This window comes from Henckelia pumila, chromosome 4 (assembly GCF_033568475.1).
Source record: "Henckelia pumila isolate YLH828 chromosome 4, ASM3356847v2, whole genome shotgun sequence".
NCBI classification, from domain to species: Eukaryota; Viridiplantae; Streptophyta; class Magnoliopsida; order Lamiales; family Gesneriaceae; genus Henckelia; species Henckelia pumila.
The window spans coordinates 47,167,277-47,178,471 of NC_133123.1; the positions used below are offsets into that span (position 1 = coordinate 47,167,277).

General features: G+C 36.3%; 1 long non-coding RNA gene across 1 annotated transcript; it reads left to right on the top strand.

The window, feature by feature from the left end:
- The first annotated feature begins 4,630 nt into the window (after positions 1-4,630).
- Positions 4,631-6,825, top strand: LOC140894335 (uncharacterized). The gene is made up of 2 exons (XR_012153787.1): positions 4,631-4,872; positions 6,535-6,825. It is a non-coding gene; the product is annotated as an uncharacterized lncRNA (long non-coding RNA).
- The last annotated feature ends 4,370 nt before the right edge of the window (positions 6,826-11,195 follow it).

Consider the following 11,195-nt stretch of genomic DNA (forward strand, 5'->3'; position numbering starts at 1 on the left):
GACAAATGTAAATTAAATGAATTTTAAGATTTGTTTCTTGGTCTGTAAGGATTAAATTATAAAATTTTGATGTTTGTGATGTTGAACCTTTTCCCCTGATTTCTCTTTCAATTATTCTGGTCTAGTATTTCTGTGTTGTTGGTTGCTTTTGTTGTTGCTGTCTGTGCCAGGCGGATTTTAAAATAAATAAATGGGTTATGCCGAAATTTTTGAAATCCGTATTTTATTTAATTATTATTTAAAGGAGAGCGAGTGGTCATTTCAGAACCGCTAAGAAAATTCTGTTCTAAACACTTGCCAAGAATCAGTATACCTATGCTCTCTCATTATTGCTTTCTCAAAATCCACCAGCTTTTTGCTAGGTCTTGAAGTTGGTATACAATCAATATGATGTGACATTCATTTGCATATTCAAAGGATTTGAACACCTGATCAAGCTCTTCAAATCAAATTCTACCTACAATAACATCTAATTAGTTCTCTGAGATACTGTTCTGTTCAATCGGAAGTACTTCTTTCAGCTGAGCAATACAGTTGTGTTCAGTTTGGGGTGCCTACTTCACCCAAAGAACACTGTTCTATTCAATTCTGGGTGCTTACGTCACCCGGAGAAATCTTAAAACAAAATGTATAAGAAACTCAAAAATTTATAAATCAGTAAGATATGCATTTCGTTCTCAAGAGTAGATCATATTCCCAAGCAATTTATTAAATCAAGTAAAGCATAATCATGCAATATTATAAATACATGCGACTCAATCTACCCCGCTCAACTCTATCTCAATCCGAGAAACTTATGCTCTGATACCACCTGTTGTGGGGACCTCGGGTTTCCAATCTCGTCTTAGGGAAATTAACGATTAAATAACAATAATCGTACAAGGTAAAGAATAATCAAACAAAAACCCAAAGACATAAATTTTTTTTTAAAATTGAGCCTCGCTCGATTGGTTAAACATCACCGATCTAGCGAGCAGAAATTACCCACTCTCGGGTGTGAGCCAAAGATGGAATCGCTCGATCGGTGCAAATCTACCGATCGAGCGAGCTAGAATTTTCTCGAATCTGCTGCTGATTTTTGTTCTGTCAAAATAAATTCCAAACACCATCAATTCAAGTTTGGAAACATGAGAATACATCTATGAACTAGCATAAATGAGCCCAAAGCTTAATACATCCATCTCATAAATTAAAACATGAAAGATCTATACAATACAAAATCAAATAGCATAGTTTCTAACATGTTTGACAACCTCTAAAGACAACAACTTTTCTAAACCCGAGTCACCACGTGCTACATCTCTCTCTCGAGCCACCGCAGTTCTCTCTGGATAGCTTCTGCCCCACCTGTTTCCATGCACATATACAAAACAAGACAACAGCCAGATAACTCCGGTGAGAATATAATTCCCAGTATAAAAGACATATACATAACAGTTCATATCAATTCACTTTAAATACTTCAAATCAAAGTTTCAAATCAATAATTCAAATCATACTTCAAATCAAAAGATTTATATAGCGCGCTAACAAATAATTGATTCATATCAAATCTTTGCCATCAAGATTCGTATCCGATCTTGACATGGATATCCATCTATCGTAGTCATATCTGACTAGAAAATAAGGTTCATCACACCTTGGCATTGGAATCAAATCATTTTTCATATCATATCATAATCATATCAACTTCAAAGATCCACTACCTGAGATGGATCAACAACAATAACACAAGTTCTAAATCAAGAACAATCAAATAAAAAAGTATGTGATTTGTTCGGGATAACTCAAGAATCATCATTCTTGAGTATCTAAATCCCTGACTCTCGATGTCATCTTATAAATTTTTTTCGTTCTTTATTTCTTCCTTTGAATGTGTTCCAAATCTGGAAATTATCCACAAGACATGTATCAAAATCTGCTCAAGTTCAATCAAACATCAAGGTAGAAAACAACTTCAAGCTTGCTCCAAAACTCTCCCATTCGAAGATGGACTTCTCGAGTTCAATCAAATTATTATCTAATCTGAAACAAAGCATATTCAAGCTATATAGATCAGAAAAATATCCTCCTACCCCAGCAAGGTCAGAAACATAATGATTGAAACCACGCTGGAAAATCATAACAATCGCATACATGGTCCATTCTTTGATTTGGCTTCAAATTCTTTGATTCGAACTCGATATATTATACTTGAAGTTTAAACTGAAGTCATGCCATCTAAATCATCTTTCTTATATTTTAGAGTGTTGTGGTCGTCTCATCAATGTAAGTTAAATTTAAAATTTAACAACATTTTTTTGATTCATATCATTATTATATTTTTAACTTTTGTTATTTGTTTATTTTATATATATTTGTTATCTTTGGTTCTCTAATCGGTTGCTCCCCCTTGATAAAATTCCTACATCTGCCTCTGATTATTGTTTCATGGATTCATTTTTGGATTTGAATTGAATGAAATCAAAGATGAAGAAATTAATTTATTTTTTGTAGATGAAAGTAGAAGAAGTGGATTTTTGAAGGAAGAATGAAGAATATTTATAGAAGATTGAAGAATATAGCTGTTACTAGCCGTTTCGAAGTTTTTTTTTATTTTTTTTTAAATTAAATGATTTTTTTATTATTAATTTTTTAATTATAATTTTTTTTTATTTTTAATAATTTAAAAGGTCATATTAATCTGATCCAAAGACCAGATTAATATGACCATTGGATCAATGGCCATTTAAAAAAAAACAAAAAGAAAGCTGGGATCACCGCGCTGAAGGTTTCCGCTCAGGCCCATCCTGCATCATCGCACGAGGATTTTTCCTCGTGCGATATCTTCGCTGGGCTTCCTTGCCCCTTGTATATGCTCTAAAATAAAGGATAAAAATTATTATATGTAAAATAAAAAGAATATTTTGAGAATATTTTTTTGGTGTAAAAGTTGAAGTAATTGGCTTGGAGATGAATGTAGTATATGGTTCAAACATTACACTATTATAATGCAAAACTTGTACCAAATAAACTTTGTGGTTGGAGATGGCCTGAGCGTTAACCCTTTTTGGTTGGGTGGAGAATTTATTTAATTAAGAAAGGAAAGTGACAGATTGAGGAGTGAAATTTATTTTTTCGGAACTGGCGTGGGAACTAAACACTAATAAAAGTTGTTTCTATGTTGGGATTTATATTTAATTTTTCCATGATATTTTGAATTTTGTAATTTACTTTTCCGTGTATATAAAGTTGTTGGAATTACAGTATTTTGATATTGACTTAATCCAGGCTACATCACAAGATCAACTGATCCTATCGAGAGTCAAGCACAAAAAGACATAAACTGACCAAGACTCTCAAGCCAAGACAATGAGATCAACTGAGTCGATAAGCATAACAGAGGAGTATAGATCAACTGAGCATAGTTAGTAAAGAAGCAGAGTCGCTCAGCTATCAGAGCAGTTGAGCAGAGCTAAACTAATAGAATGAAGATAACTAAATTCAGTTTACTGAGCTAAACTGATTCAGTTGGACTTTACACATCCATCATATAAATTGAACAAGAGTATGAGCGATTCAAGTCAAATAAACGGAACTCTTGTGAATAAGTTTTTTCATACCAGACAAAGTGCCAAAATAAGAAACAGTCACAGTGTACTATCTTGACATATAATGTCTGCGGAAAGACAAGCCAACAAAAATGATTCAAATTCAAATAAGATGATTGCCCGTCGAATATAAATACCCATCATTGGGACACTTCAATTCATCTGACTCATAAGAAATCTCGCATACATACTCAAATAAGAGGTGAACTGAATTCCTCCAACTTACTCACTTGGTCGAGAAATTAGGCATTGCAAAGCCTATCATAAGTCGAAGAACACAAGCAAGAGCATTCAAGCATAGAAAAGATCAATTAGTTCTTAGTGTTGTTTATCAACAGGTGTTGTATCAGTATGATCAATTAAAGTGCTGCAAACCTCGTTGTAACAAGAAAAAGTCATGAACTATGTTCTTGAAGTGTTTCTAGGAGTTTTGGGATAGGCAGTGTGTAAGTCCTGGTCTTGGAGTGGGTTGTTGCAAGTCGATTGTAATAGTCAAAGTCTTTTAGAGTGAATCCTTCCAAGATAGAAGAAGGGGTGACGTAGAAGTATTTGAAATTTTCGAGCATCCATAAACAATCACCATGCAATATTACCTTTCAGTTCATCACTCACACACGCAGTCAGTCTGTGACGCCCAGAATTTTCCATAATTTGAGTTTTATGCCTTAACCTTTTTTAATATTTATAATTTTTAATTTTCGGTATTTAATTGCTTAGCTCAGTTTTAAATTTTATATTATTTAATTATTTTAAATTTTCAGTGACAGTCGCTTTTAAATTTAATTTTTCCCACGCTCTTGAGCTACTTCTTTTAAATCTCTATGAGGATTAGTATTTTAATTTTTGGACTATCAAATTCGATATTTTATTTTGATCTGAGAAAATCCTAGCGTGTAATTTGGTGCGAACTAATTTAGAAATGTGAGTTATCTCCTTAGTTTATCACTTTAAATTTTAATTGACATTTTCACCTAAATTTGGATTTAACCCTAACTTTTAAATCAAACACACCCACTAACACCAAAACACACACACTCATTTTCGCCCAACACAAACACACGCCGAGAGAAGAACGATTCCCCCTGTTCTTCATTCCCCTTTCCTTCGATTCTTCACCTAGCCCCTTCCAGCTTTGAATTTTCTTCAGAATCGCTCCATGGACAGCTAGAAAGGAAGCTCGTGATTGTTGTTCTCGGCTATTCTCCAGATTTCCTACCAGTTCTCCTCTCGGCCGCGGAATTCTTTTTCCTTTGGTTCATCGATTCTTGTTTAATCTAGCTAGGCAAGATTATGGCTCATTTATTGCAACTTATATTTGATTATTGTGTGCTGCATTGTGGTGATAATCGTTGCTCTCTCCACTTCCGATTGTAAAAAAAAAATATACGTGCTTTGTTCTTTTCCTTGTTCTCACGGTAGGGATTATTTTTTTTTACACTGGGATTTTGATTGCCGTTATCTTATTATTGCACTTATGAGATAAATGATGGAGTTAAAAGCTTTGAATGCCATTGTCTATATGCTTGTGTATTTTCGAAATTTTCCAGAAAATTTTTGGCAGCCTTGTTTGAATTCTGTCGTGTGGTTGATGGTATTGATTGGTGTGGAGATTTAGGAGCTACCACGGTTGATATGTAGTTCACGTGGTAGGAATAGATTGAGCCGGAGGTGATTAAAGATTTGGAGGGTGACTGACCGAGTTTGGCAGCAACCTAGGGAATTGTTTTGGGCTGCCGGGTTTGAGCATTTGGTGAAGGGTTATGGCGATTGTTTAGGGCTTTTGGATGAGCCTAGGGGTTGGCATTGATTCTAGGATAGTGGCTTGAGGATCGGAGGATAGTTTGGTAGGTTTTGGGTTGGTTTGAGGAAGGGTGTTGAGCAGGATATTTGTAGGCCATGCTGCTGTCCAGCTCTCTTGCGAGTTCACAGCAGGGTAAGGGGCTGTATTCGGTGAAGGGCTCGGGGCTCGTGGATACCTTATAGCACTAGGGAAGTTGACGTTTTGAACGGAATTTAATTTGGTTGAGCTTTCCCTAAGCTTTAAGCCTTGAGTCTTTAGAGGAGCAGAATTTTAGGCAAATAGATTTCTGTTTGGATGTGAGCTTTTACGTCAAGTATAGAAACGGACTCGAGTTAAGGTTACGGGACTGGAATTAACTTAAGAGATTAAGGAAGTAATGTTTCAAGCAGTATCTCATTTGGGAAAGTATCGAGTGAGTTATAAGATTGTTGGTCGAACCGCTCCTCTCACCTAAGTGCTTAAATGATGGTTTAGAATTCCACCCCTGATACCTCCCTAAATCACCATTCCAGTCATTCACCATCGAGTCCTTTGCATGTTCATTGAGTCATTATCTTCATAACTTTACATCAACATGTGCATGCTAAGTCTCAAATTCAATAAAGGAAAGAAATATTTTTGAACGATGTGAGATGGTTGTGACTACATATTCATGTGTTCGTGTGGGGCTGAAATACGTTTTGGCCTCCCTTACCAAATCATTATGGGTTTCCTTACCTTAGCATGTGTTCGTGTGGGGCCTGAGCTATTCTGGCCTCCCTTACGAATATAGGGCAAGTACGGATTGGGTTTCATCTCGACCTCTTTGTGGCATTGTGGACTATAGCCATGATCATGATCGCAATCACAGAGTCACAATTCATGGAACGGAGTTCACTCAAAATTCATATGACCATGTTCAGTACATTTTATGTTATTTAATGAGTTATTTGACTTAGGCTTGCACATGTCACATTCATGCATTTATTCTTTATACATGTACATTACTTTTAAGTTTATGGGCACTAAAGGTTATTTTATTACGCACTATTTTGAATTCTGTGTGTGCTTGTAGTTATGTAGTACTCGTTATCCCCACCCCCCCCCCCCCCCCAATGATCTTTCTGGGTCTTTTAGACTCACCCCAATTCTTCCTACTTTCAGGTGAGGATGAGTATCAGTGGACTGAGGGGCAGGATCCCCTGGGCAAGGTTCCCGAAGGCACAGGACTGTGACCGTGGCTCCATTTATTTTTCCGTTGTGTCATTTCAGTTTGAAAGTCTGTAATAAATTACATTTCAACTCTCTTGTTTTATTCGGTAGCAGGATGTGTTTCCCTGCGTAAGAACATTTGTCTTGTTTTTCTTTTTCGGTTGGTTGCCCGGTGTGGCACACTACTGGCATGTTACTTGTTTTTGATACTTGTACGATGTTTGGGAGACGTTATTTAAAATATTTTGAACTGCTGTTTGTGTTGTTGGTTTGTTCTAAAAACAAACGGGTCATGCCGAAATTTTTAGAAAATTTTAATTACTTTAAAAATCCGTTTATTATTATTTTTTAATTTATTTGAGTATTAGTAGCTAGTCGTTTCAGTTGGTATCAGAGCCTCGGTCTTGGTTGGGTCTGTGTATACTACCGGTTGCCGAAACTCAAAGGGATCTCGCCTCAAAGTTTGTAAGATTTAAGTGCAATTATTTTAATTTGTTTAAGTTCATTTCCGCGTATCCTTTTAACTTTCAAGCTTGTAAAAGTTTAAAGAAAATATTTTTCCTAAGGCATGAAACTTGATTATGGGAATTTGAACTTGCGTATAGATGGCCACTCGTCGTGGAAGTGCACTGTGAGACCTCGTTTCTAAACATCTAATCAAAGATTAAACTAACTAGCAAGCATTAAAAGTCTCGAGCACTTTTTTTTAACAGGGGCCGCGCGGCCGCGCACGGCACTCTGCCTGACGCGCGGCCGCGCCCTAGCGAGGCGAGGGCGCGCATGGCGCCCTGCCCGGGAAGAAATGGGCTGCGCGATGCGCTGCACCTGCTGCTAAAAACAATTCCAACGTACGACCAAAGCTCGGGGGAGTGAAACAATCCTCGCTCTAACAACAAAATCATGCATTGGTACAAAATTCCAGCAACAAGGTATTCAAATACATAAAAAGTGTAGAACATGCATCAATTCTAAGTTCCACGATCCAAAATACAATACGATACAATTTCAAATACAAATTCGACTTCTACAAAAACAAGGCCTCACTCTATCAACTCATCCACCTAGCCATGCGATCTCTGACTCGGTCCTACCCCACCTATTGCCAAGCACACATACAAAGACAAAACAACAGCCGGATAATTCGTTGAGAATAATATTCCCAGTAAAAGAGACTAGCATGCAATATCAAATAAGCATTTCAAATCGAAATACATCAACTTCCAGATATTCAAATATCAACCATGCAATTTCAAGACAAATAAAAATGAAATGCATGTCTTTAAAACTCTTGGATTATCAAGTCCGGATAATCACAACATTGCTTTTTTTGCTTTTGGGTTCCCGAGGATGAGATCACGTAAACAACTCACCGACTCTCCCGATCGAGGTGGTGTCACGTATCTCCATCCTCTAGACTTTGGTGCGACTATAAGGAGTATGCTAGCACTAGATGAAACGGCTACACCCAAGCCACTCACAATATGGCCCCCAAAACGTCTAACATAAAAGGGTCGTCCTGCCCGCCAAAATCAAGGATTCTAAGCTGTAGATGAATGCAATGCAAACATAACTCAATCAAATAAATTTGAGTAAAAGCAAATAACATGCAAGTATGTGATTCTTCGAAACACTCGAATTAAGTCGGATTCGAGTCACTCGTTCCATTCCAGTCTAAGTAATCTTATACCTGTTCTCAAACGTCGATGCTCCAAACCTGGAAACAACAATGATTCCTCAATCAAGATTCCATCAAACTTTCTCAATCGAATAAAGAAATCGATACTATACCGACTATAATCTTCAAAGCGATTCAACTCCTGAAATCTCACAATTCAACGGCCTTCGAATGAATCTGTACGGAGGTAAGAGAAGATCAAGAATGACGATCGGTCAGTCGAAATCAGATAGTAGATAAAATAAGAACAGTTCAAAATTCATACAATTCCTCAGATAAAGATTCGCAGTCAGAAATCTCATACAATCTAATCCTCTTCTCTGTCCCCAAATCAGTTCCGTCTGCGAAAACAATTACTCCAACTCTTAAGATTAGAAAAGATCACGAAAATTTCCTCATAAGACACTAGATAACAGATCTTCTAATCAATAAGATCGCTACGAGCTCAAAGTCCAGATTCAGACATTGAGTCTCGAGCGTCTTCCGCTGTCTCGATGTCTAGACTAGAGCACGATTCCTCTGAATAATAATACATCCCAAGATCTCGATAAGAAGAATACCAAGTACTGAAAGATCATTAGCATCGAAATCAGTATATCAGAGCACTGGTCGACAAAAATTCCATCACCAAATCATAAAATCGAGGAAGAAAACTCGATCCAAACAGAATTCAGACATCGAAGAATAGCATACAACTGTTCTGCACAAAATCTGCTATAAATTCCTCAAAAGCTCTGAAAGATCAGTACAATTCTTATTCCAACAGATAAGAAATCATCGATAAGAATTCATAGCTTCCACTAAAACTTCTGAAAGATCCCGTTAATGGAAGATTAACAACACTAATTGAGTGTTCGTCAATTCAAACGACTCAACAAAAGTTAAGGAGCACGATAAACACTAAACAAATTCTTCAATAAGAAGGCAAGAGACTCGCCAGTATTATCATTTAATTAGAGTAGGAAACCAAAGTCGAATGTTACCTGATCTGCTAATATCGGGTGCAGCCTAAGTCTACGGATCCTCAGACAGAGCAAAAACTTGTGCCTACTGTCTGGGAGGCTGATTCGCATACTGATTACCTTCCTGCCTAATCTGCTGCTGAGGTTGGAAAGAGTGGACAGTAGGTGTAAGGTCCAAATCCACTAAACTCACTTACGATGATTTTAAAATAATTTTTATGATTTTATGTCATAAATTGTTTAAGTTATGATTTCATGATTATGTTTATTTTACGTTTAACAATTTGATTAAGTAAATAATTTCAGGTTGAGTTTGATTCTAGACTCTCGGGACGAGGCTAACTTACGAACGAAGTGTTAGAACGTATTTTCACGAGTATTTTAAGTATAATATTGATATACTTTGAATAAAAGAGTTGGGAGATAGTATTTTTATCAGTCGAGTCAAGGAAGAGTGGTAGACTTTATTTTAATTAGTCACCACGATGCGAATTAAGTGTTGAAAGCAACACTCTTCTATCACGTTCCCCACTTATTTATGGACTTGTCTCCCCATGATTGTCCTCCTTCACACCTACCTTCTTCTTCTTTCTTTTATTTTCATTTTATTCTCTTCTTCTCTGAACACTACACGGTTCCTTCAAGAAATTTCAAAGTTAAACTTCAATCTTGCTCCTCTTCGTGGTTAGTTCGTCTCCGAAGTTCCGGATCAACTCCTCCTCCATTCAAGGCAAGTTTTTAAAGAATTTTAAACCACCATTCAAGATATATCTATTTTGATAAGAAATGATGTGTGTTGATGAGTTTAAGCATGATTTTAAAGATTTGAGAAGCATAAAAGCATGAAGTTTATGATATCATGATATGTAAGTCGTTCTTGTGAAATTCTTGATAAATAATGTGTGATGATAGATTCTTATTGTTTAGAGTTGATAAAGGACTACTTTTGAAGGTGTGTGTTGAATTTTGAAGTCTTGAGTTAGTTTGAGTTAAAACTTTGAAATGTTGCATGTGCTGAATTGTTTCGGATTAGCGGCACTTGTTACTTTTTTTTACGATTTTAACTAGTGTACTTATCCAAATGATATGAGAACAATTTTATTGGAAGGATAGCTTATTTATCTACAACTTTCGTGTTTTGAGTTTTCTTAAAATCATTTTGAAAGATTGACCAAAATTTCCTTGAAGTGTGTCAAATGTTTTGAATTTCTGGCAGTACCACATCTCGGGAGAATAAGCATAAACTTTTACTGAAAATTCTATTTTAGGTGAGGTTTTCAGCATTCGAAAGCCAAGATCAAGATCTACAACTTTCATGTTTACCACGTTTTCATATTCTGAATTAAGAATAGAGTTTTGGAGCGAGCAAGATGAACCAGTTGCGCAGGTCAGGCGCGCCCGCGCCTAGAAGTTGAGCGGGCGCCCCTTTCATTCGAAATTTATGATTTTTATATTTTATTTTAGGGTCCTAAATTCATGGTTATGATTTTTTAAGGCTTCTAAAATATATTGAAGAGTTTCTATGCAAAATATTTCAAGTTTTAAGTTAAGAACGACAAGAACGACTTACGTGGATCGATTACGTTATGTGGTGCATGTACATGTCTAAGTTTCTTTCATGAAACCTATGTTCAATATGAAAGTATGATTTTTATCATTTATTACATGCACGAATTTATCGAGTAAAGCTTTATGTTCATGAAACAAAAGTTAAGATGGAAATTATGATGTTTCAATGATGCTTCATGATGGATGAAATGATATGTTGATGAAATGAAAATGATGAAGCATGAATGAATAATGCTATGTTGAATTATGAAAATATAATATGTTGATGCATGAAAATATTTTGATGTCTTATGTGTCTTTGTGGTGGCAATACGGGAACAGTGCTCTGGTTTGGGCTCCGGAGTAGCCCTCCCAAATATGGCTCAATGTACGGGGTTAGGTCCTCCGGGATGAGCTCCGAAGGAGCC